General features: G+C 46.6%; 1 protein-coding gene across 5 annotated transcripts in view; it reads left to right on the forward strand.

Moving 5' to 3' along the window:
• The window catches only part of RAP1GAP2 (RAP1 GTPase activating protein 2), a 186,897-nt gene that overhangs the window by 15,729 nt on the left and 149,583 nt on the right, over nt 1–21,585 (forward strand). The window lies entirely within an intron of this gene.

A 21,585-nucleotide genomic window follows, 5' to 3' on the forward strand; every position in this document is an offset into this window, starting at 1 on the left:
AAGCTTCTCAAGCAATAACCATTTCAACATGTTTGCTTTTTCTACTATTACTACCGCAGAACCGTAGAGGCATGTGTAGCCTTAGGAAAGGAAAGGAGCTTTACAGGAGGTTGTGTTGTCTGCTGATGCTACAGGGTTGGGGGTACGGAAAATCGTTTTGAGGAGCCTGAACAAGCCTTGTGCGTCTGGGGCAATTGTGAGGGTCCGAGGAGGCGGCGGCAACTTGGGACAAGGGTTCCTGTTTGAATATGTCAAAGACGAAAGGCTGCATGCTCCAGATTGTCTAGGTGTGCAAGCCTTAATTTGCTAACTTGTCGGAAGGAGAAAATGCAGGATCAATATTGTGCCAAGAGAGGACTATCCCCTTCCCATATCTTTCACGAAAGCACTGCTTTGCTCCTGCAACTCTGGATGTCTTGCTTGCTTAGGGGGGGAAAATGCATTCATCTATAGGTCACACCGTGTTGTGCAAGTGAGGCTCCCTGTTTATAAACTAGACCAATGCAGCAGCAAGAGAACGATTTGGCAGAATGTTTTTGACCTCCACTGTTAAATGACTAGAGTGAGATTACTGCTAGCAAGAGTGGCAATCGTCTCCCCCCCCCTTTTTTTACCCTTTTCCAATAACTGCATTGCAAAAGGCTGAAATTGTTTAGCCCCATATGGAAGCTGAAAGAGCAACACAAGGGTGCAACAGGGTATACGGTTTGTAAAGTGATCTGGTCTGTGTCAAGGGGCAGAAAACTGCAAATATTGTCATCGACCTTCCAAGAACCACAAGGGCTAGGTGCTAGGCACTTTCTATACAGAGGCTTCCTGGCATGCAGATGGTTAAAAACAGTTGTCTACAGCAACCTGCTGTGTGGTGGTGCTCACTGGGACTGGTGAGGTGGAAGTCAGGAAGACCAGCAGAAAGTGGAGCCAGAACCAGCAAGAGGCAGAACTAACTCCTTCTAATTTTGTCCTCCTCCTCCTTGCTGAGATCTGCAAGGGCAATGCTGATACAAAGAAGCTGACAACCAGAGTCACCTCCTGGTCTGGTGGCAAGCAAGAAGGGAGATGGGCTTGAGGAACTGGAGGTTGGTGGGGCAGTGACCCACCTGATGGTCCAGCCTCCACTGCTGCTGGGAATGATATGAAGTCTTCATTTGGACTGACCTGAAGCAGAAGGAAGTCTGCTTTCACTGCGCCACTCTGCAACCCACATCTAGGTGGGGTGGTGGTGGACCTGGGAAGCTGTCCTATGTCAGGTCAGAGAGCTAAGTTGGTAGAGCATGAGGGTCGTGGGTTCAAGCCCCATGTTGGGCAAAAGATTCCTGCATTGCAGGGGGTTGGACTAGATGGCTCTTCCAATTCTATGATTATGTTTTTTTTCATCTAGCTCAGTATACTCCAGGGACTTGGGGAGAGACAGACAGACAGACACACGTGCACACACACACATACATACACACACAGGACTTTCCCATCACTCACTGTCTTTAAACTGAATGTGCTAGGGAATGAACCTAGGACCCATCTTCACACCGTCTCACTCTGTAAAACCAGCAAAGAGATTCAGTACAGTGGTTCCATTAAGATTAGTGGCAGCCGGTGCCCACTGAGACCCTTGGGACAGGAGGCAAACAGTTGGTGGCACCAGAGCCAATTCCAGTTTCTCCCCCATTGTCCTCCTGGATGAGCTCTACAAGGGCAGCATTGAGCCTATGGAAGCTGGGCTGGTTGTAAGTAAGAAGGCAGGCAGCTGGTGTCTGGCTGAGGGCAGAGTGAGGTTGGTGGGGCAGTGCCTCATTCATCCTCATGGCCCAGCCTTCACTGGGGCTTCTGCTCATGAGCCTGTACCCTCCATCCATGTGGTATTAACTGCATGGCAAATGACGCTCCTGGGCAGGGCTACTGTCTGCTTGACTTCTGGTTTCTGTGACCCAAGAACGCAGAACCTGGAGCCCTCCCAAGGTGGCTGACCTCTTATTCCCCTTAGGCATAGCTAGCTTGGCCAACGGCCACGAATGATGGGAGAGGGACTCCAAGAAGGCCACAGGTTCCCCCATACTTTGCTTCCTCCTTCTATTCTCTATGGAAAGATTATGGGATCAAGTCGGTGCCAGTCCATCCATTAGACAAAATGAAGCAATGGCCTCAGATGACAGGAGATGGAGGTGATGGACAAGCACTTTCTTGTTTCGCCTGAGCACCGCGACTCTTCTTTCCCACCTTGTTTTTCTGGGATGTTGTCCAGCGGAGGTGGTCAGCAGCTACCCGGCCGCTCCTGTGAGCTGTGGCTGCTGTCCGCAGTGCAGGATGCATGGGTTGCTGTGGCAGCAAGGGATGTGGCTGGCTGCTGTCGGAGGCATCTCTAAAGGCTGTGGGGGCGGCTGCTCATATCAACACTGCCATGGCAGTCAGGGCTGTAGGAAAGGGTGGGCTTTTGCTTTCCCTGCTCACTACCTTACAAATATGAGGGGAGAGGAGCAATGGCTCGCCCTGGGGAGGGGAGAGGTCCGATGGCTTGCTTTGGGTGCATCTTGCACCAGCCCTGGCTTGGTTTATGTAGTACATTTCATTTACACCTCCATCTTTCCTCCAAGGAGCTCAAGGTGGTAGACCTGGTTCCTCTCTCCCCATTTTACCTGCAAGGTCGGTCAGGCTGAGAGTCAACGACAGGTCCAAGTTCACCCAGTGAGCTTCATGGCTGAGTGATGACTTGAACCCAGATCACAATCCAACACTTTAACTGTTATACCTTTGCCACCAACAGTTTTGAGCCCAATGGGCTTCAAAGGTGCTTGATGAACCACCCCCTCATCGCCCCATTGCTCTGCTCTTTCTTTTTCTTTAAAATCTTATTTGCTGGCACTCACCCACCTGAGACACTGCTAGAGGGAATGAGCCCCCCCTTGCCACCACCCCCCGCAGAGAAGACCTGCTGCTCAGCAATAGAGCATTTGTCCAATCCTCATTATCTCTTGGTAGGATTCTCTGCTGCTTGAAACCCTGGAGAGCTGCTGCCAGTCAGTGCAGACAATACTGTACTGGGTGGGCTAATGGTCTGACTCATCCTAAGGCAGATTCTTTTTTTAAAAAAAATCTGATTATTTACTGGAAGATTTCAACATAGAATACAATAAAAAACAAACTAAAGGGGGGGGGGACCAAGAAAGAAAGAAAGAAAACAATGAGAGGAAATAGGAAGGTAAAGAAAGAGAGAGAAAATACAGAGTACAGAGCCCTCTATCAAGGACTGATTTGGTTTTTTGATGTCCTCTATGTTGGGTTGTGGGAAATCAAGGACAGATGTTCTTACAGATATATGGCAGAACTACGTTGAGAATATTTGTGTGAAACTGGTGGCACCCTTAACCCTTATTTCACACAAAAAGGAGTGGAGCTTCCCAGTTCACAGCTGGAAGCTTCCATTTCTTCTTCCAGCCTCCCACCTGGGAGTTATTCCCTTCCCTGCCTCCCATGCAGGGTTCTTTGGTCACCCATCACCTTCTTGTGAGTATCCTCCTCAACCCAACATAGGTAAAGGTAAAGGGACCCCTGACCATTAGGTGCAGTCATGGCCGACTCTGGGGTTGTGGTGCTCATCTCGCTTTATTGGCCAAGGGAGCCTGCGTACAGCTTCTGGGTCATGTGGCCAGCATGACTAAGCCGCTTCTGGCAAACCAGAGCAGCGCACGGAAACGCCGTTTACCTTCCTGCCGGACCGGTCCCTATTTATCTATTTGACGTGCTTTCGAACTGCTAGGTTGGCAGGAGCAGGGACCGAGCAACAGGAGGTCACCCCATTGTGGCGATTCGAACCGCCGACCTTCTGATCGGCAAGTCCTAGGCTCTGTGGTTTAACCCACAGTGCCACCTGCGTCCTGCAACCCGACATAGAGGACATCAAAAAACCAAATGCAACTTAAACAACCTCCCCCCCAAAAAAACAGCAACAAAACAGACAAAAGCTAAATGTCATTAAAAATAATTTCAGATAACATAAAATAGAAAGAGAAAAAGAGAGATAAAGGAAAGAAGTAGAGAGGACTTCCCATTCTCCATCTGCCCATTTTTCAGATTATTCAAAGTATCCAAAACATTCGCTTCAGGGCAATGTCCAGCTGTTCCTCAATCTGTTGGGCACTGTTTACTCAATCTTCAATCCCAGTCGAGCCTAAGGCAGATTCCTAGACGGCACCTAAACATCTGGCCTGTCTCCTAAACGCGTCATTCTTTCAAACATCTGTTGACTATCTAAGCACCTTCATCTATGCATTGACAGATGTGGAGCTATGCCACACTAACTTGGAAATGGGTTAGCACTGGGGTGAAATGATGCCTATATCTTCACTGCCAGAGGCAGGGTACCTCTGAATACTGGTTGTGGGCAGTGTTGCTGCTGCATTAGGGCCCTGCTTCTGGACTCCCTTAGGCAGCTGGTAGGCCAGGAGACTGAATTGGTAGCAGAGGGCATGATGTTGGGATGGGGCCGGTCCATGACAGCCGGTACCTATTGAGACTGGTTGGATGGAAGCCCACCAGGAGGTGGAACGCGAGACAATGAGAGGTGAAGAAGGCAAGTCTAGCTCCAGCAGGTCTCTCCTTATGTTCTTACAGATATATGGCAGAGCTAAGCTGAGAATATTTGTGTGAAACTCTGGTTGCACCTTTTCCAACTGCAGAGGAAAAGGAAAAACCTGAAGACTGCACATTTGTGGCTGACCCAAGACATTTTGGCACCTGAGGTGAATTACAAAATGGCGTCCTCCCTTGCCGAAGGGGTGAATGAAGATCTACGTTGGGAACAAGGGGGAAATAAAGATCTACAAGAAAGGGAATCAAATTAACCTTAAAGGATGGTTGAAGTGGAAATCAAAGACAGAGTGAGGAGGGTCCCACTCCTGGGCAAGTGGAGACCCCGGGAGACCCAGAGGGCAGCCATTCTGCCACCTGAGGCAGTTGCCTCACCTTGACTCATGAATGGGCCAGCCCCAGTGCCAGATTTACGTATAAGCTAAACAAGCTATAGCTTAGGGCCCCACTCTCTTGCCCTTCCCCCCAAATTTAAAGGAAATAAAACCTGGATGTACATTTCCAAAATATAAGATAAAAAGCAAATAAAATAAAACCTACATACAGCAACAGTGTTTTGTGTTGTGTAGGCTCCTATTTGTTATGTGCAAATGGCTATAGATACCTACTAGGTCCATAAATTACCATATCGCATATATTCAACACAAAAAACAGCGACAATTTGTTGTTGATAAAGGATAGCTGGACATATAAAGGGCCCCATTACCTTCAGTAGTTTAGGGCAGGCATACGCAAACTTGGCCCTCCAGGTGTTTTGGGACTACAACTCCCATCACCCCTAGCTAACAGGACCAGTGGTCAGGGATGATGGGAATTGTAGTCCCAAAACATCTGGAGGGCCGAGTTTGCCAATGCCTGGCTTAGGGCCTCATCAAACCTAAATCCGGCCCTGGCCGGCCCTGATGTGTGGCATGTGTGGTACGTGTTTTTCTTTATTTTGCATGATGTTAGAACTTGATGAAGGCAGAATGCTTGAGGAATTTAATTCGTGCCACACAATCTTAGGGATAACTTGCCCAATCCACATTTCCCACCTTATTGTATGGGTCAGAAAGGACATGCTCCTTGCCACACAAAAACACCCCAAGGTGTGGGTGGAGCAGGAATGGTGGGATGTGACCTGGACCAGATAGAGAAGCCTAGGTAAAGGTAAAGGGACCCCTGACCATTAGGTCCAGTCGTGGCCGACTCTGGGGTTGTGGCACTCATCTCGCTTTATTGGCTGAGGGAGCCGGCGTACAGCTTCCAGGTCATGTGGCCAGCATAACTAAGCTGCTTCTGGCGAACCAGAGCAGCGCATGGAAACACCGTTTACCTTCCTGCCAGAGCGGTACCTATTTATCTACTTGCACTTTGAGGTGCTTTCAAACTGCTAGGTTGGCAGGAGCAGGGACCGAGCAATGGGAGCTCACCCAGTCGTGGGGATTCGAACTGCCAGCCTTCTGATCAGCAAGTCCTAGGCTCTGTGGTTTAACCCACAGTGCCACCTGCGTCCCATAGAGAAGCCTAGTCAGCCGCATTAGGCGCATGGGCGGAGGGTCCCTACCTCTGTTCTACACTGACTGGCAGCAGCACTCCAGAGTTTCAGACAGGAAGTCTTTCTCAGCCACCCCTAGGCATGCTGCCGGGAATTGAAGCTGCAACCCTACAAAAGAGTAAATGGGCAATTTGCTGCACTGGGTAACCAAGCCCCTTCCCAGAAGGATTTCTCCACTGGCACGCAGCAGCCGTTTCTGATAATGGTATTTTTGAATTATTGCGACCTCTCTATTGAGCAACATTGATTCTTAATTGCATTGCTTGTTTTTGCTTTCTCGATGCACCACTGTGTTGATTATATTGGCGGAAATGTGCTTGTGTGTGTTTATAATGCCTTGTTATTGTTGTGAGTGGCTTGGAAGTAGGCTTCGGGGAGAAATTCACTTCCATCTGCATTTAAAGGGAAACTTGTCTGAATCCACAATGTTGTAAACTGAAACATCACCATTCTTTGAAATTGACAACTCTGTGAATTCTGCAATGTGGTTCTCCAGACAACTATTGTGTTCAATGATACGTAGACTCAAGGCTTTTTCCCCCAGCCAGAACTCGTCAGAACTCAGTTCCGGCTCCTCTCAGGTGGGCATTGCCATTATAAGAGAACAAGGGGGGCGTTCATGGTGAGTTCTGGCACCTCTTTTTCTCAAAAAATAGCGCTACATATACTAGGGTAAAGTGTGCCCAGGAATGCGAACGTTAGTGCAAAGAATGTATGGAAATGCATGACTTTATGCCTTGCAGAAATGTGGACATTAGGCAAAATTGCATATAAAAATGCGTATAGTAGAAGGAATTCACATGAGAATGCTGATGAATTTTCACAAGGACTTCTTTTAAAAAAAGCAAAATTCACAAAGTGACATAGAAATGTGGAGAACTGAATTTAAAGATGGGAAAATGAGAAACGGAGAGAATCATAGAATCATAGAGTTGGAAGAGACCACAAGGGCCATCGAGTCCAACCCCTTGCCAAGCAGGAAACACCATCAGAGCACTCCTGACATATGGTTGTCAAGCCTCTGCTTAAAGACCTCCAAAGAAGGAGACTCCACCACACTCCTTGGCAGCAAATTCCACTGTCGAACAGCTCTTACTGTCAGGAAGTTCTTCCTAATGTTTAGGTGGAATCTTCTTTCTTGTAGTTTGGATCCATTGCTCCGTGTCCGCTTCTCTGGAGCAGCAGAAAACAACCTTTCTCCCTCCTCTATGTGACATCCTTTTATATATTTGAACATGGCTATCATATCACCCCTTAACCTCCTCTTCTCCAGGCTAAACATGCCCAGCTCCCTTAGCCGTTCCTCATAAGGCATCGTTTCCAGGCCTTTGACCATTTTGGTTGCCCTCCTCTGGACACGTTCCAGTTTGTCAGAAACTGGAATGGATATATTTACACATAAGAACATAAGACGAGCCAGCTGGATCATGCCAAAGGCCCGTCCAGTCCATCACCCTGCACTCGCAAGGGTCAACAAGATCCCTCCATGGGAAGTAGGATCTGAGCGCAAGAGCCCTCTGCCCTCCTTGGGTTTCCAGCAACTGGCATTCAGAAGCACGATTGCCTCCATCTGTGGAAGCAGAGCTTAGACATTATGACTTGTAGCCACTGATAACCTCATCCCCTGTGAGTCTGCCCAATTCTATTCGAGAGCCAGTGTGGTGTAGTGGTTAAGAGCGGTGGACTCGTAATCTGGGGAACCGGGTTTGCATCTCCGCTCCTCCACATGCAGCTGCTGGGTGACCTTGGGCCAGTCACACTTCTTTGAAGTCTCTCAGCCCCACTCACCTCACAGAGTGTTTGTTGTGGGGGAGGAAGGGAAAGGAGAATGTTAGCCGCTTTGAGACTCCTTCGGGTAGTGATAAAGCGGGATATCAAATGCAAACTCTTCTTCTATTTAGTTTAACTGTGCGCTGCATGAAGAATTACTTTCCTTGTCCTGAATCTTCAGCTTCATTAGGTGCCCTTCAGTTCCAGCATTATGAGAGAAGAAGAAAACTTTCTACGATTCACTTTCTCCTTGTCATGTATCATTTTACCATGCTGCCTCTTTTCTCAAAACTAAAAATGTCCAGATACTGCATTTTTTCCTTGTAAGGGAGCCACTCCATCCCCTTGATCACGGGTAGGCAAACTAAGGCCCGGGGGCCGGATCCGGCCCAAATGCCTTCTCAATCCGGCCCGTGGACGGTCTGGGAATCAGCGTGTTTTTACATGAGTAGAATGTGTCGTTTTATTTAAAATGCATCTCTGGGTTATTTGTGGGGCATAAGAATTCGTTCATTCCCCCTCCAATATAGTCCGGCCCCCCACAAAGTCTGAGGGGCAGTGGACTGGCCCCCTGCTGAAAAAGTATGCTGACCCCTGCCCTTGATCATTTTGACTGCCCCTTTCTGAGCCATTCCGAAGTCTGCAATATCCTGTTCCAAGTGAGGTGACCAGAACTGTACACAATACTCCCAGCAACAGTAGATTGGTATAATGGCGTTGGGATACTGACAGTTTTGCTTTCAATTCCCTCTGTGGAACTCAGTGCTGCTGTTGGAAAAGGGTACTCCAAACTACGTAACCATGGCGACTGGAGGTTGGAACGAGTCATATTCCGAACATCCATACAATAATGTCTGTGGGAGCTGTTAACGTTCTGCATTGTGTTTTTCTTTGAGCAGGTGTTTGATCTCGACTCCTGGGGAATATTTTCCCATAGTATAACAGTTTTGCAGGTCTCTCTCTCTCTGTCCCCCCCACTCAAAACTATTTTTGTTAAATGTTCTTAGATATCTTACCACAATGAGATTTCAAAATTCTTGGGTGAGGGATGCTTGAATCGACCAGTTTGGGTTTCTCATTCTTTTCCATCTCAAGTTCAGTTCTTCACAATTCCATATTGGCGGAATAATAATAATAATAATAATAATAATAATAATAATAATAATAATAATTTATTATTTATACTGCGCCCATCTGGCTGGGTTTCCCCAGCCACTCTGGGCGGCTTCCAACAAAGACCAAAAATACACTAAAATGTCACACATTAAAATCTTCTCTGAAGAGGGGTTGATGGCTAAATTACTCTTGGAATCATGACACTGCAAGGGGAATAGAGGCTCTCTTGATGCCTCTCAGCACCCCTAACAAACTACAGCTCCCAGAATTCTTTGGGAGAAACCATGGCTGTTCAAAGTGGTATCCTAGTTACTTAAATGCACACTGCGGATGTGGCTGAGGGCTGCTTCCCTAAACTGGGAGCAGGCAACCTCAGGTTGGTATGGGCCCAATCTGCCTCTTTCCCCACAGCCCACTGGATGGGGAAAGTTAGGATGAGCCAAGTGAGTGGAAGAAAGAGAGAAAGGAATGCCCCCCATTTGACAGGAGGCTCATCAACCATCTTCATGTGGTCCCTGATAGATTTGCCCTGATGGAATACAACCCCTGAAAAACACGTGTTTATGCCCACCTCTCTCCCCTAAATGTTAAAAGGTAAAGGGGACCCCTGACCATTAGGTCCAGTCATGGCCGACTCTGGGGTTGCGGCGCTCATCTCGCTTTATTGGCCGAGGGAGCCGGCATACAGCTTCCGGGTCATGTGGCCAGCATGACTAAGCCGCTTCTGGCGAAACCAGAGCAGCGCACGGAAACACCGTTTACCTTCCCGCCGGAGTGGTACCTATTTATTTATTTGCACTTTTGACGTGCTTTCAAACTGCTAGGTTGGCAGGAGCAGGGACCGAGCAACGGGAGCTCACCCCATTGTGGGGATTCGAACCGCCAACCTTCTGATCAGCAAGTCCTAGGCTCTGTGGTTTAACCCACAGCACCACCCGCGGCCCCCTGCTTCTAATATATTATAATTGATATGTTTTTATGGTTTCTGGACAGCGACCCATTTGTCCATCCTTTATATACCCAAATTACATTTCTCAACGCCCTTGCTGCTGCATTCCTCGCTTGCTTGATCCAGTCCCAAACAGATGGATGAGCGTTCTCGGAGCTGCTTCTCTTCCCTGTTGGCAGCCAACAGAATTTATATTGGTTTGTTTTTGTAGGGATTTTATATAGTGGCAGAGGGGAAAAAAACCACAACCCCAGAGATACCTCTCTCATTTTGTGTGCGGGTGCGTGCGTGCGCAAGCGTGCCGATTTGCGTGTTTCGAAAGGGGTGGGACTGCCAGAGTTTCCAGTCCTCCAGGACAAATCCATATCTGGAAACGCTACACAGAAGCGAGCCTCTCGCTGCTTTTAATGATTCTGGAGTAAATCCAGGGCAACACTGGTCTTGTCTGTGTGCTGCTCAAAACAAACAAACAAACCATCCTATTTGGATATACAGATGGATTTGATCTCAAGGTCACCTGGCTTCTAAAAATGGTTCCTTTCTTTGTTTCCTCACTGGGACTCAGCCCAAGTCTGCAAGATCTTGTTTGTGGGACTAAGAGATGCCACCTTGTAAACAGGCTCTTCAGTTGTGTAACACGGCCATTGTTTCTTTCCTCCTTAAAATATAGGCCGGCCCTTGAGTTATGATTAATGGCCTTGATATCCAGTGACCGCTCCAGTGCTCCCTGGAATTTCTCTCACAAGTGGGGTGGGTGGCGCCCAACTTTGGGACTACTCCGGAGCAGGAGTGATGATGTCATCGACTGGAGCACCAGAGGAATTGATGGGCTGTTCTTGCTCTGGACAGCGAGTGAAGCAAGAATGAGGCTTTTGAGTTGCACTATTATTTTGCAACTATTATCCTTAAGGAAATCAGCCCTGAGTGCTCACTGGAAGGACAGATCGTGAAGCTGAGGCCCCAATACTTTGGCCACCTCATGAGAAGAGAAGACTCCCTGGAAAAGACCCTGATGTTGGGAAAGATGGAGGGCACAAGGAGAAGGGGAGGACAGAGGACGAGATGGTGGGACAGTGTTCTCAAAGCTACCAGCATGAGTCTGACCAAACTGCAGGAGGCAGTGGAAGACAGGAGTGCCTGGCGTGCTCTGGTCCATGGGGTCACGAAGAGTCGGACACGACTAAACGACTAAACAACAACAACAAAATTATTTTGCAACAGCTTAGCACAGCTAAGACTGAAGAAAGCAGCCAAAGAGAGGCTGGGTACGACTTCCCTTTTCTTCCACGGGCTTCTTATTTCAGGCTAGCAGTTTAAATAGCAACGCTTGTTTGCAAGTTTGGCTTTGCAACTGAAAGCTTTTCAGCAGGCTGCAGATCTATTATTAAAGGTCATTGTGCTTTACAAGTTAAACCACCACATCACTGGTTTTGGACAGAGATGGATGAGCTTGTCTCCACTTGGCTCAGACTGAAAACCCTTGGAAAGCTTGGTTTATTTTCCAAATCACAGCACTGGACTAGGAGGAAAGCCTCCTAACTCAGTAGTGTGATGGGAAGGGGAACATTTATAAAACCAAGCACTTCTTCTTAACCCTTCCAAAACCCCACTTCTCTCTTTCCCATGGTACTATTGTTCCATAAGTCTGCAGAGAGGAAGGCTGTGTATGCACCAGAGAACTCTGGGGAGCTGCAGTTTAGCCTTATAATTCTCTAACTCCCAGCACTCTTTACAAACTGCAGCCCCAGGATTCTTTGAAGGAAGCCACCTGCTTCCAATTGTGCTTTAAATTATGGTGCTTACCCACAGCCCATGCTTCTGTGATCATTTTTGTTACGTAAGATACCAGTAGCCCAGAAGAAGAAGCTGCAATCTCCCAGAGAGCAACATTTCAGAATCCGTGGGCTGGGCTTTCATCTAAATAATGCATCTTTCCCTACCGCCTCCTTTTTTTTTTTTTACAAGATGACATTTTAGACATCGAAAATAATCACTGTGGCTTGCTTTTCTGCTTCTGGAGAGTAGCCAAACTGGCTTTGAGTCTAGAAGCAACATGAAATCTGGGGGGTAGGAGAAGACAGCAGGCGAGGCTCGCTTACAGACTTTGGTCCGCATTCCCTGCGGAGGCTGGTCGATAATGCTAAAAGCACACGCGTTGCATTTTTATCTAATGCCATTGTCTGTGTTGCAACCTCCCGGCCCTTCATATCTCTGCGCACCATCATCATAAATAGATGAACTGCCCCACCGCTGCGTGAAGTATTAATGGCGCAATCAATCTTTCATGGCGCAAGGTTGCAAAGGAGAGAATTATTTCGTCCTTCCTAGGCATAATTTCAGAACCTTGTTGACTTTCTCTCCCCCCCCTCCTCCCCAATTAGTATGCAGAATATAATAATAATAATAATAATAATAATAATAATAATAATAATATTTTATTTATACCCCGCCCTTCCTGGTTCAAAAACCAGGCTCAGGGCGGCTAACGACACATTTAAAACACTTTAAAACACTTAATTATAAAAGCAGCATAAAATACAGTATAAAAACATGAACAACAATAAAAGACAAAAATCAAAAATCAATTAGATAATCCCCAGGGCTAGCTGGCTGAATATACTAAACTGTAAAGATTTTCCTGGTTAGCTGCCTTTCGATTCTCCTGAATTGTGGCCAAACTTGGATGGCATTAAAAAAAGACTGGGCAAATTCATGGAAGAAAAGACAATCGATGGCTGCTAGGCAAGATGGCTAAGCTCTGCCTCCATGGTTGGAGGGCAGTAACACTTCTGAATATTGGTTACTGGAAAGTGCAGGTGGGGAGAGTTGTGTTGGGCCTCAGGTACCATTTCTGGGCTTCCCCTTTGGGGCATCTGATTGGCCACTGCGAGAACAGGATGGTGGACGAGATGGGCCACTGGCCTGATCCAGCAGGCTCTTCTTGTGGGAATGTTGTGGACTGTAGGAGAGGATATAATAATAATAATAATTTATTTATACCCCGCCCATCTGGCTGAGTTTCCCCGGCCACTCTGGGCGGCTCCCAATCGAGTGTTAAAAACAATACAGCATTAAATATTAAAAACTTCCCTGAACAGGGCTGCCTTCAGATGTCTTTTAAAGATAAGATAGCTGCTTCTTTCCTTGACATCTGATGGGAGGCCGTTCCACAGGGTGGGTGCCACTACCGAGAAGGCCCTCTACCTGGTTCCCTGTAATCTCACTTCTTGCAGTGAGGGAACCACCAGAAGGCCCTCGGCGCTGGATCTCAGTGTCCGGGCTGAATGATGGGGGTGGAGATGCTCTTTCAGGTATGCTGGGCCGAGGCCGTTTAGGGCTTTAAAGGTCAGCACCAACACTTTGAATTGTGCTCGGAAACGTACTGGGAGCCAATGCAGATCTCTCAGGACCGGTGTTATGTGGCTCCAGCAGCCACTCCCAGTCACCAGTCTAGCTGCCGCATTCTGGATTACCGTAGTTGCAATTTCCGGGTCACCTTCAAAGCAAATATTATCCTTCCTAACTCATGCTAGTGAGTCAAGTATCCGTTCCCCTTATATAGCAGGAAGCTAGTTTGTAGATTTGTTTGAATCTCTTAAAGGTAAAGGTAAAGGAACCCCTGACCGTTAGGTCCAGTTGTGGACGACTCTGGGGTTGTGGCGCTCTTCTCGCTTTATTGGCCGAGGGAGCTGGCGTACAGCTTCCGGGTCATGTGGCCAGCATGACTAAGCCACTTCTGGCGAACCAGAGCAGCGCACGGAAACGCCGTTTACCTTCCCGCCGAAGCGGTACCTATTTATCTACTTGCACTTTGAAGTGCTTTCGAACTGCTAGGTTGGCAGGAGCAGGGACCGAGCAACGGGAGCTCACCCCATCATGGGGATTCGAACTGCTGACCTTCTGATCGGCAAGCCCTAGGCTCTGTGGTTTAACCTACAGTGCCACCCGCATCCCTCTTAGTTATTTCCTGGTGTCCCCTTTTATCCCTCCTAAAAGAATAAAGACACGAGAGTCTTTCTGAGTAAAGTAACAACAAGTTTACTCACATTTCAGTTCTTGATATGATCCCTGAAAGGCAGGCTTTACTTGATAGCTACACAATAAACTGTGAGCTCATCTCATAGGGAGACTGAACTCATGTGCTGCTGGCTGAGAGCCAGCAGACAGCAAAATTACATTAAGAGTACAAAATTACATTAAGAGTCCACCTCTCAATAAGTGTGCATTCTTGAATCTCTTTAGTTAAGCAATCCAGTCTGGCTTGCCCAGATTGGATTCATTCCTGGTAAATTTCCTTTGATCCCTCTCAAAAGAATAAAGACACAACAGTCTTTCCTTAAACGTAACAAGAAGTTTACTCACATTCAGTCATAGCTGTCAACCTTCCCTTTTTTGGGGGGGGGGAATTCCCTTGTTCCAACGCCGTTTCCCACTGCTATCATGGATTGTTAGATATCCCGTAGATTGTCCCCGGGACAGGTGAGGCTGCTGATTCCTTATTTTTAGGCTGCTGATCCCTTATTTTCAAATTTGAAACTTGACAGCTATGCATTTGGTTCACAGTATGATCCCTGAAGGCAAGCTTTGGCTTGTAGTTACAGAGAAAGGTGTGGATTCATCCCATATGGGGATTTATCCCATGTGCTGCTGGCTGAGGGCCAGCCTTGCAGTCCAAGAGAAGCAAAAGAGTAAAGGAGGAAGATGGCTGCATGACTGGACCTTTCATTAGGTACCTTGTCACATGCAGGGGGAGGATGCTCTAGACCAGGTGTAACAGGAAGTTATACTGGCTGGAGTAACATCCCCCTATCTGTGTCCACTCTCGGGAAACAAGGAATGTTGTATTTGACTGCTCCAATGGATTACATCCCACACTTCTGATGTTCATACACTATATTAACAATAAAAGTTAATAATAGTAATAGAGAATGCAGAAAAATAACGGATAATACAGAAAAAAGGAAATGATGCAAACAAACATAACTAAAATCATGTTACAATATTTCATATAGGTCAATAAATGATATTGATCTATGTTGAACTGACCCTAATCATTACAAAACGCAAGAAAGCTTGAGTTCTATGAATTTGTTTGCTTGCTCTCTTGTCTCTTTCTCTAATATGATATGCAAGTTTTCTTAGTATTCCTATATGCCAGATGTTTTCCAGCCAGTCTAGAATTGAGGGTGCCCAGCTTTTCTCTGACGCTTTAGAGATAGTTATCTTTAGCAATAGAAATCTTCGTTCCTGTAAACCATTTCTAAACTATTTCCAGGCAAAAACTGAGGCGTAAAGATATCTACATGGGAGGCACCAGCTTTGTGAAGGATGTTCTCTCTATTCCTCATATATTTCCCCAATTAATGGCTGTTTTGTCTATGTAATAAGAGTAAAATATATAAGCATGAATGCATTATGGTGACCCCAACAGTGATATGTTTCCTTGAGCTTTATTACTCTGGTACATTTTGCTATAAAAAGTCTCTCTGTTGCCATTGCTTTCTAACCTTTACCGTGTTGAGTATTTTGACCATGTACACTATGTCCCAAAGTTTTACGATCCTGTCCTCGACTGTTGGAGTTCTTCCCCCAACCCAGTATACACAAATAATAATCTGGACAGCCATTAGAAGATGTACTATCATCCATTTATCCTCAGATGAAGCTAAGTCCTTTGTAGAAGAGAACAGTACAGTTGACGGGTCTAAGAGTAGTTTATAGTCTGTTGTTATTGAATAATATACAGGCGACTTCTCACTAACCAAGGGAGAGAGGCAACATAACAGAACCTCTAGAATACTATGAAAAAAATTAAAGGGAGAAACATCATCGTTTACTTTGTCGTTCCAGAAATGTAAAAGGAAGGCCCATCTCTCAAAAAGTGTGCATTCTTTTTTTAAAAATAAAATCTTATTAAAGCTTTTTCACAATACAATAAGACAAATGAAACCAATCTAAATAAAAACAGAGAGAGAAAGATAAAAGGAAATACAGCACCCTCTCTCAAAAGCAGCTCTTAACCCTTGTCTCTGGAATGCTCTTCAGTTCACACAAAACTTTTGTTTTCAGTTAATGTCTTTTCCTGATTGTAAAGCACAGTATTACAGATTGACTCTGAAATAAATGAAGCTTAAGATCAGGGCCCCTAATCCTGGAGGGGCCATGGAAGCGACTTTAGTCAATATTTCCTTTTTTAAAAATGGGTCTAGTCGATCCAATTTGAGTCGCTTGACTCAAATTGATTAATTTTTTTGTTGTATGTATTTTTCATCAAGCCCAGCGTTTGAGAGTCAACAGCAGATACCCTGCTTGCGAGATTCACACTGGGTGCCAGGTTCAAGGCGCTGGCACAAATACAGTTCAGGATCCGGTTACTTGAGAGGCCACCTTCTCCTGCAGTCTGTAGCAGAGTCTCTCTCCTGCAAGTTACAGATCCCAGAAGCCCAATAAGTCAGAGCAGAGCTTTTAGTGTGGCTGCCCCTGTCTGTGGAATAACATGCCCTTCAAGATATAAACAAGGGCTTTGTACTTCCAAGAAGAAACTGAAGACATTTTGTTCGAACTGGTTTTCCCAGCTGGATAAATAGGTCTTTGCTATTGTTCTAGTTTTCCGTTAAATTGACCTGCCTTTTTCTTTTCTTTTTTAACAAAATCTACAGCTGTTTTGAAGGGACATTGACTTAAGACAATTGTGTAGACTGTGATTAATAATAAAATAATAATAGATGGCTTTTGAGGTAAATTTCAATTCTATGATGAATATTGCGGAGAAGTGTTTTCTCCCCCCCCTCCCCCGTTCTGAATCTGGCACCAGTCAATGTTATTGTTGGTCTTCTAACTAGCCCAGACCATCCCTATTTTCCAGGGACGTCCCTGATCTAGAGAAGCCAGCTTGGCTTCTGATTTGATCCCCAAATATCCTGCTTTTCCTTAGGACGTCCCTATTTTCATTTGAGAAATGTTGGAGGGTATGGAATTATGCGACCCCCGAGCTGTTTGAAGGCAGCCCTGTATAGGGAAGTTGGGTTTTTTAATGTTTAATTTTTATTATGTATTTATATATGTTGGAAGCTGCCCAGAGTGGCTGGGGCAACCCAGTAAGATGTGTGGGGTATAAATAATAAAATTATCCTTATGGAATGGGACGTCCCTGTTTTCACCAGAGAAATGTTGGAGGGTATGGTAGTCCTCTATCATAACTTAATCTAAGTCTTTGGGGCCTGAATGCCTGACAGGGAGTTCCTGGCCTGGGATAAAAGGAAAAAGCTCAACAACTTTGATCTGAACCCCCCAAAAGGGGGTAGATCACTGCCAGTTTTTAACTCTGTGAGTAGATCGCAGTCTCTTGGTGGGAGCTGGCCCTCCCTGCTTTAGAACAAGGGGATGTCAGGACAAGCAGCTGCTATGAGCTCAGACAGCAGGGGGCGTATTTCTGCTCATCTCATCTGCCAACCAGCGACACATTAATTAGCCAAATGGAACTTTGCCAGCTGTGGTGTGAAGCTTCGTTATTTATGCACCAGCTGTGTCCAAACAGCATCGAGAGATCTGACTTTGCCCAATGCAGAGATCTAGTTCATATCGACCTAGGTTTGGCAGCGGCTCACGACGAACGATTTTATGTGGCTTCCAGGTGGTGGAGATGGGTGAGGACTTGCAAATGACGGCTTGGGAACACCGACTCTCTTATTGCCTTGGCTCTTGAGGGGCCGAATCCTCTTTAACAGGTTAATTAGAGCAATTCCCTTTGGGTTTCATTTCTGGCATATAACAATTTTTTTTTAAAAAAAACCCCCCCAACAACAGAAAAACTGCCCTTGAAATGAGAACAGGAAAAATACGTTAGGAAGGGTAGAGAGGTCTGTGGGCTCTGTTTATTGGGGACTCATTCTGATTTGCTTTGCAGTAACCTTACACGGGGTTAGATTATATCTGGTCTTCATTGAACATTCATCCCGATGTACACTTCTTCCCATTAATGATTTGCTGGCCCTGCAATTTTCAACACATTTTCCCGTCACTCTCCAAATTGCAGAACGTCTGTTGTTGTTGTTGTTGTTGTTGTTGTTGTTGTTATTGTTATTATTTTAAGTGGATTTGTTCTGCTCAGGCAGGGATCAGAGCATTTTTTATCACCCCAAAGGCAGCACCAGTAGTGGATGAAACCTTGTGCTGTAGGCTGCAGTCAGTGGCGTAGCGTGGGTTGTCAGCACCCGGGGCAAGGCAAGTAATTTGCGCCCCCTAACCCATGGATTTGCGCCCCCTAACCCGTGAATTTGCCCTAACCCCAGATGTTGCGCCCGGTGCAGCCGGCCCCCCCCCCGCACCCCCCACGCTACGCCACTGGCTGCAGTCTAGCCATGCAAAAGCCAGCCGTTCCCTTCTGCACATCTCTCCCTCCACACATAATTGCAATTCAAGACTGTGTCCCCCCCCCCCAGGCAAAGGAACTGGAAGAAGGCATGGAGCAGAGTCAAGAGGGAGTGTATTCTGGGGAGACTCCCGAGGGCCAGAGACAAAGGCCTGAAGAGCCACATTCGGCCCCTAGTTCTGACGTTCCTCACCCCTGAGCTCAGAGCCTCGGCCTAGTGCAAGAGCCAGTGCTCCACTCGCTTCACCACTTCTGCCGATTCTCTGAGAGAATCCTAGAATCCAAAAATTGTTGGAAGGGATACTGAGGATCATCGTTGCAGGAATTTGTCCCATACGGGGATCGAACCTGCAGCCTTGGTGTTATCTTTTTTTTATATAATAATTTTTTATTCATTTTAAAACATATTAATTGTCATGCATTCCACAAAGTTTCACCTCTTGTGCAATCTTTTGGACTTCCATCAGCACCTCTGATGATCTCCCATTCTCCTGCATTTCTTAAGTTCATATTGCCTTTAATTATCATAATTAACGTCATCCTTTTTGTTCAATAATGCAATAATTCAAATTATTCCCCTTACAAAACTTCCTGCAAACCTGTAATTGGATCATCACAATTACTTTTCAAATAGTCCGTAAATTTACGCCAATCTTCTGTAAATCTCTGGTCCCGCTGGTTTCGAATTCTTCCCGTTAGTTTATCTAGTTCTGCATAGATCATTTGACTGTAGCCTTGGCGTTATCAGCACAGTGCTCTAACTGACTGAGAGAGAGGCGTTGTGGCGTGCTGTGCTTGTCTTCTGGTGGGGTAGGGCAGCAGCTGGCATTTTCCACCTCGCCTCGTGTGGCAAAGGGGGACGAGAACCCTTTAATCTCCAAATCTTCCGCTCTCTTGAGAAAGCAGCAAAGGATTGCCCCCCCTCTTTCCACAGGAGGACGGTTGTGGAAACTTGGGGTGTGTGTGTCAATTTTGGCCCCAGTTTAACTTCTGCATGCAGAGCCACAACACCTCCCTGCCAACTCAAAGAGATATTGTTTATCCTACCACTGAATTCTAAGGCATGGCCGTTCCCATTGTGGTGTAGTGGTTAAGAGCGGTGGACTCGTAATCTGGTGAACTGGGTTCGCATCTCCGCTCCTCCACACACAGCTGCTGGGTGACCTTGGGCTAGTCACACTTCTCTGAAGTCTCTCAGCCCCACTCACCTCACAGAGTGTTTGTTGTGGGGGAGGAAGGGAAAAGGAGATTGTTAGCCGCTTTGAGACTCCTTAGGGTAGTGATAAAGCGGGATATCAAATCCAAATCCAAACTCTTCTTCCCACCCTTTGACTCCACTAGCAATAAAGAGAATTGCGCAAACCTCTCTTTCCGAATCTCTGCACTGTTTTCTGTGACGGGGACATTGCAGGGGGTCAGGCTGGATGACCCCTGGGTTTCCTTCCACCCCTACAATCCTATGATTCTGTGACTTGTGGGTGCTTTCGATTAGCAGTGGCTAGGCTGCGGCAGATTAGCTCTCACAGGCGACCTGTTTCTTTCATAAGCCATCTTATGTAACCTGCTTAACGGGATGTGATTTGCCCATAAGGTGCACTGGTGCTGCCTATGCCTCGAAGCTGCTTTGCTTCTGGTGATTTGCTTGCATCCTAGGCAGAGCTGTAGCTCAGCTTTCTTGTGCACAGAAGGTCCCGGGTTTGATCCCTGGCATCTCCAGGCAGGGCTGGGAGATGCTCCCTGCCTGAAGCTCTGGAGAGCTGCTGCCAGTCCGAGAAGGCAATACTGAGCTAGATGGACCCAATGGTGAATGCCTAGGGGGATGACCATGTATGGAAATAATAATAATAATAATAATAATAATAATAATAATAATAATAATAATAATATATTTATACCCCGCCCATCTGGCTGGGTTTCCCTAGCCACTCTGGGCGGCTTCCAACAGAATATTAAAATACAATAGTCTGTCGAACATTAAAAGCTTCCCTAAAGAGGGCTGCCTTCAGATGTCTTCTAAAGGTCTGGTAGTTGTTTTTCTCTTTGACATCTGGTGGGAGGGCATTCCACAGGGCGGGTGCCACTACCGAGAAGGCCCATGCACATCCCTGTGGGTTTCATAATGGAAGAAAGGCAGGATACAAGAAAATAATTTTTAAAATGTGTATGTGTGTGGGGAGTTGAGCACAGCTGTTCGTTACAACTTATCGATTATTATTTATTTCAGCTGCTTGTGTTAGAGAGGCTGGTCCATTGGGACTGTCTGTCTTCTTCCTTGCGTCCAGCCCAGAGGGCGGCCCTGATTGCCACCCTCCTCCTCCTTAGAGCTTATTGTTGCCCCTTGCAGAACTCAACAGAGAGGATAGGGGCCAAACTAGAACTGCCTCGGCCTCTAGGAGTTGGTGCCTACGTCTGACAGTAAGAGCTGTTTGGCAGTGGAATGGTCTCCCTCAGAAGGTTGTGGCCTCTCCTTCCTTGGAGGTTTTTAAGCAGACGTTGGATGGCCATCTGTCATGGATGCTTTAGCTGAGATTCCTGCATTGCAAGGGGGTTGGGCTAGATGACCCTCGGGGTCCCTTCCAACTCTATGATTCTATGATTCTAACTTGGCTCTGGCGCCACCTACTGCTGGGCTCCCTCCCTGCCAACCTACCAGTCCCAATGGGCAGCAGCCACCACAGATTTGCATGCCACTTATTCCCCAAAGTTTGGCACAGCTGTCTGTCCTTTGCCTTCGAAGGCGACGCTTCTAAGCCACAAAGGGCATTGCTTCTTGTAACCGAGGATGCCTCCGCCACGATCTTGGCAGAATCTTTTCTGTAAATGTTACCCAGGTGGTTTGTGCTGAGGTCATTCCGTTCTGCCAGGGATTTAAGAGGGCACGGACGGGGACACAAAGCTGCCTTGCAGAGCCCTGACACTGGGCAGCAGCAAATCTACTGCCGCTTTTGCCTTTGAGATATTCATGTTTATTCCCTTCATTAAAGCTGCGTTGCCTTTGAGGCAGCTTGACGCTGCTGGTCCGGCTGCCGTGATGTTCCAGGGCTCTTAACATCCAGGAAGCAGTTTTCACCCAGTATCCTTGGGGTTTGATGGATAGCTGTCACTTTAAGTCATAGGAGACGGCATCTGTTTGTTTGCACTTTGCAATTTACTGAGGACCATTATCTGCTGTTGCATGATGGCTCGGTTCTGGACAAAGGTCCAGTTAAATTCCCATTTAACTAAGTTAACTCTTTACATTAATTCCCAGGCTTGGAGCAC

The sequence above is a fragment of the Podarcis filfolensis genome (assembly GCF_964270895.1).
Source record: "Podarcis filfolensis genome assembly, chromosome: 15".
Taxonomy (NCBI): domain Eukaryota; kingdom Metazoa; phylum Chordata; class Lepidosauria; order Squamata; family Lacertidae; genus Podarcis; species Podarcis filfolensis.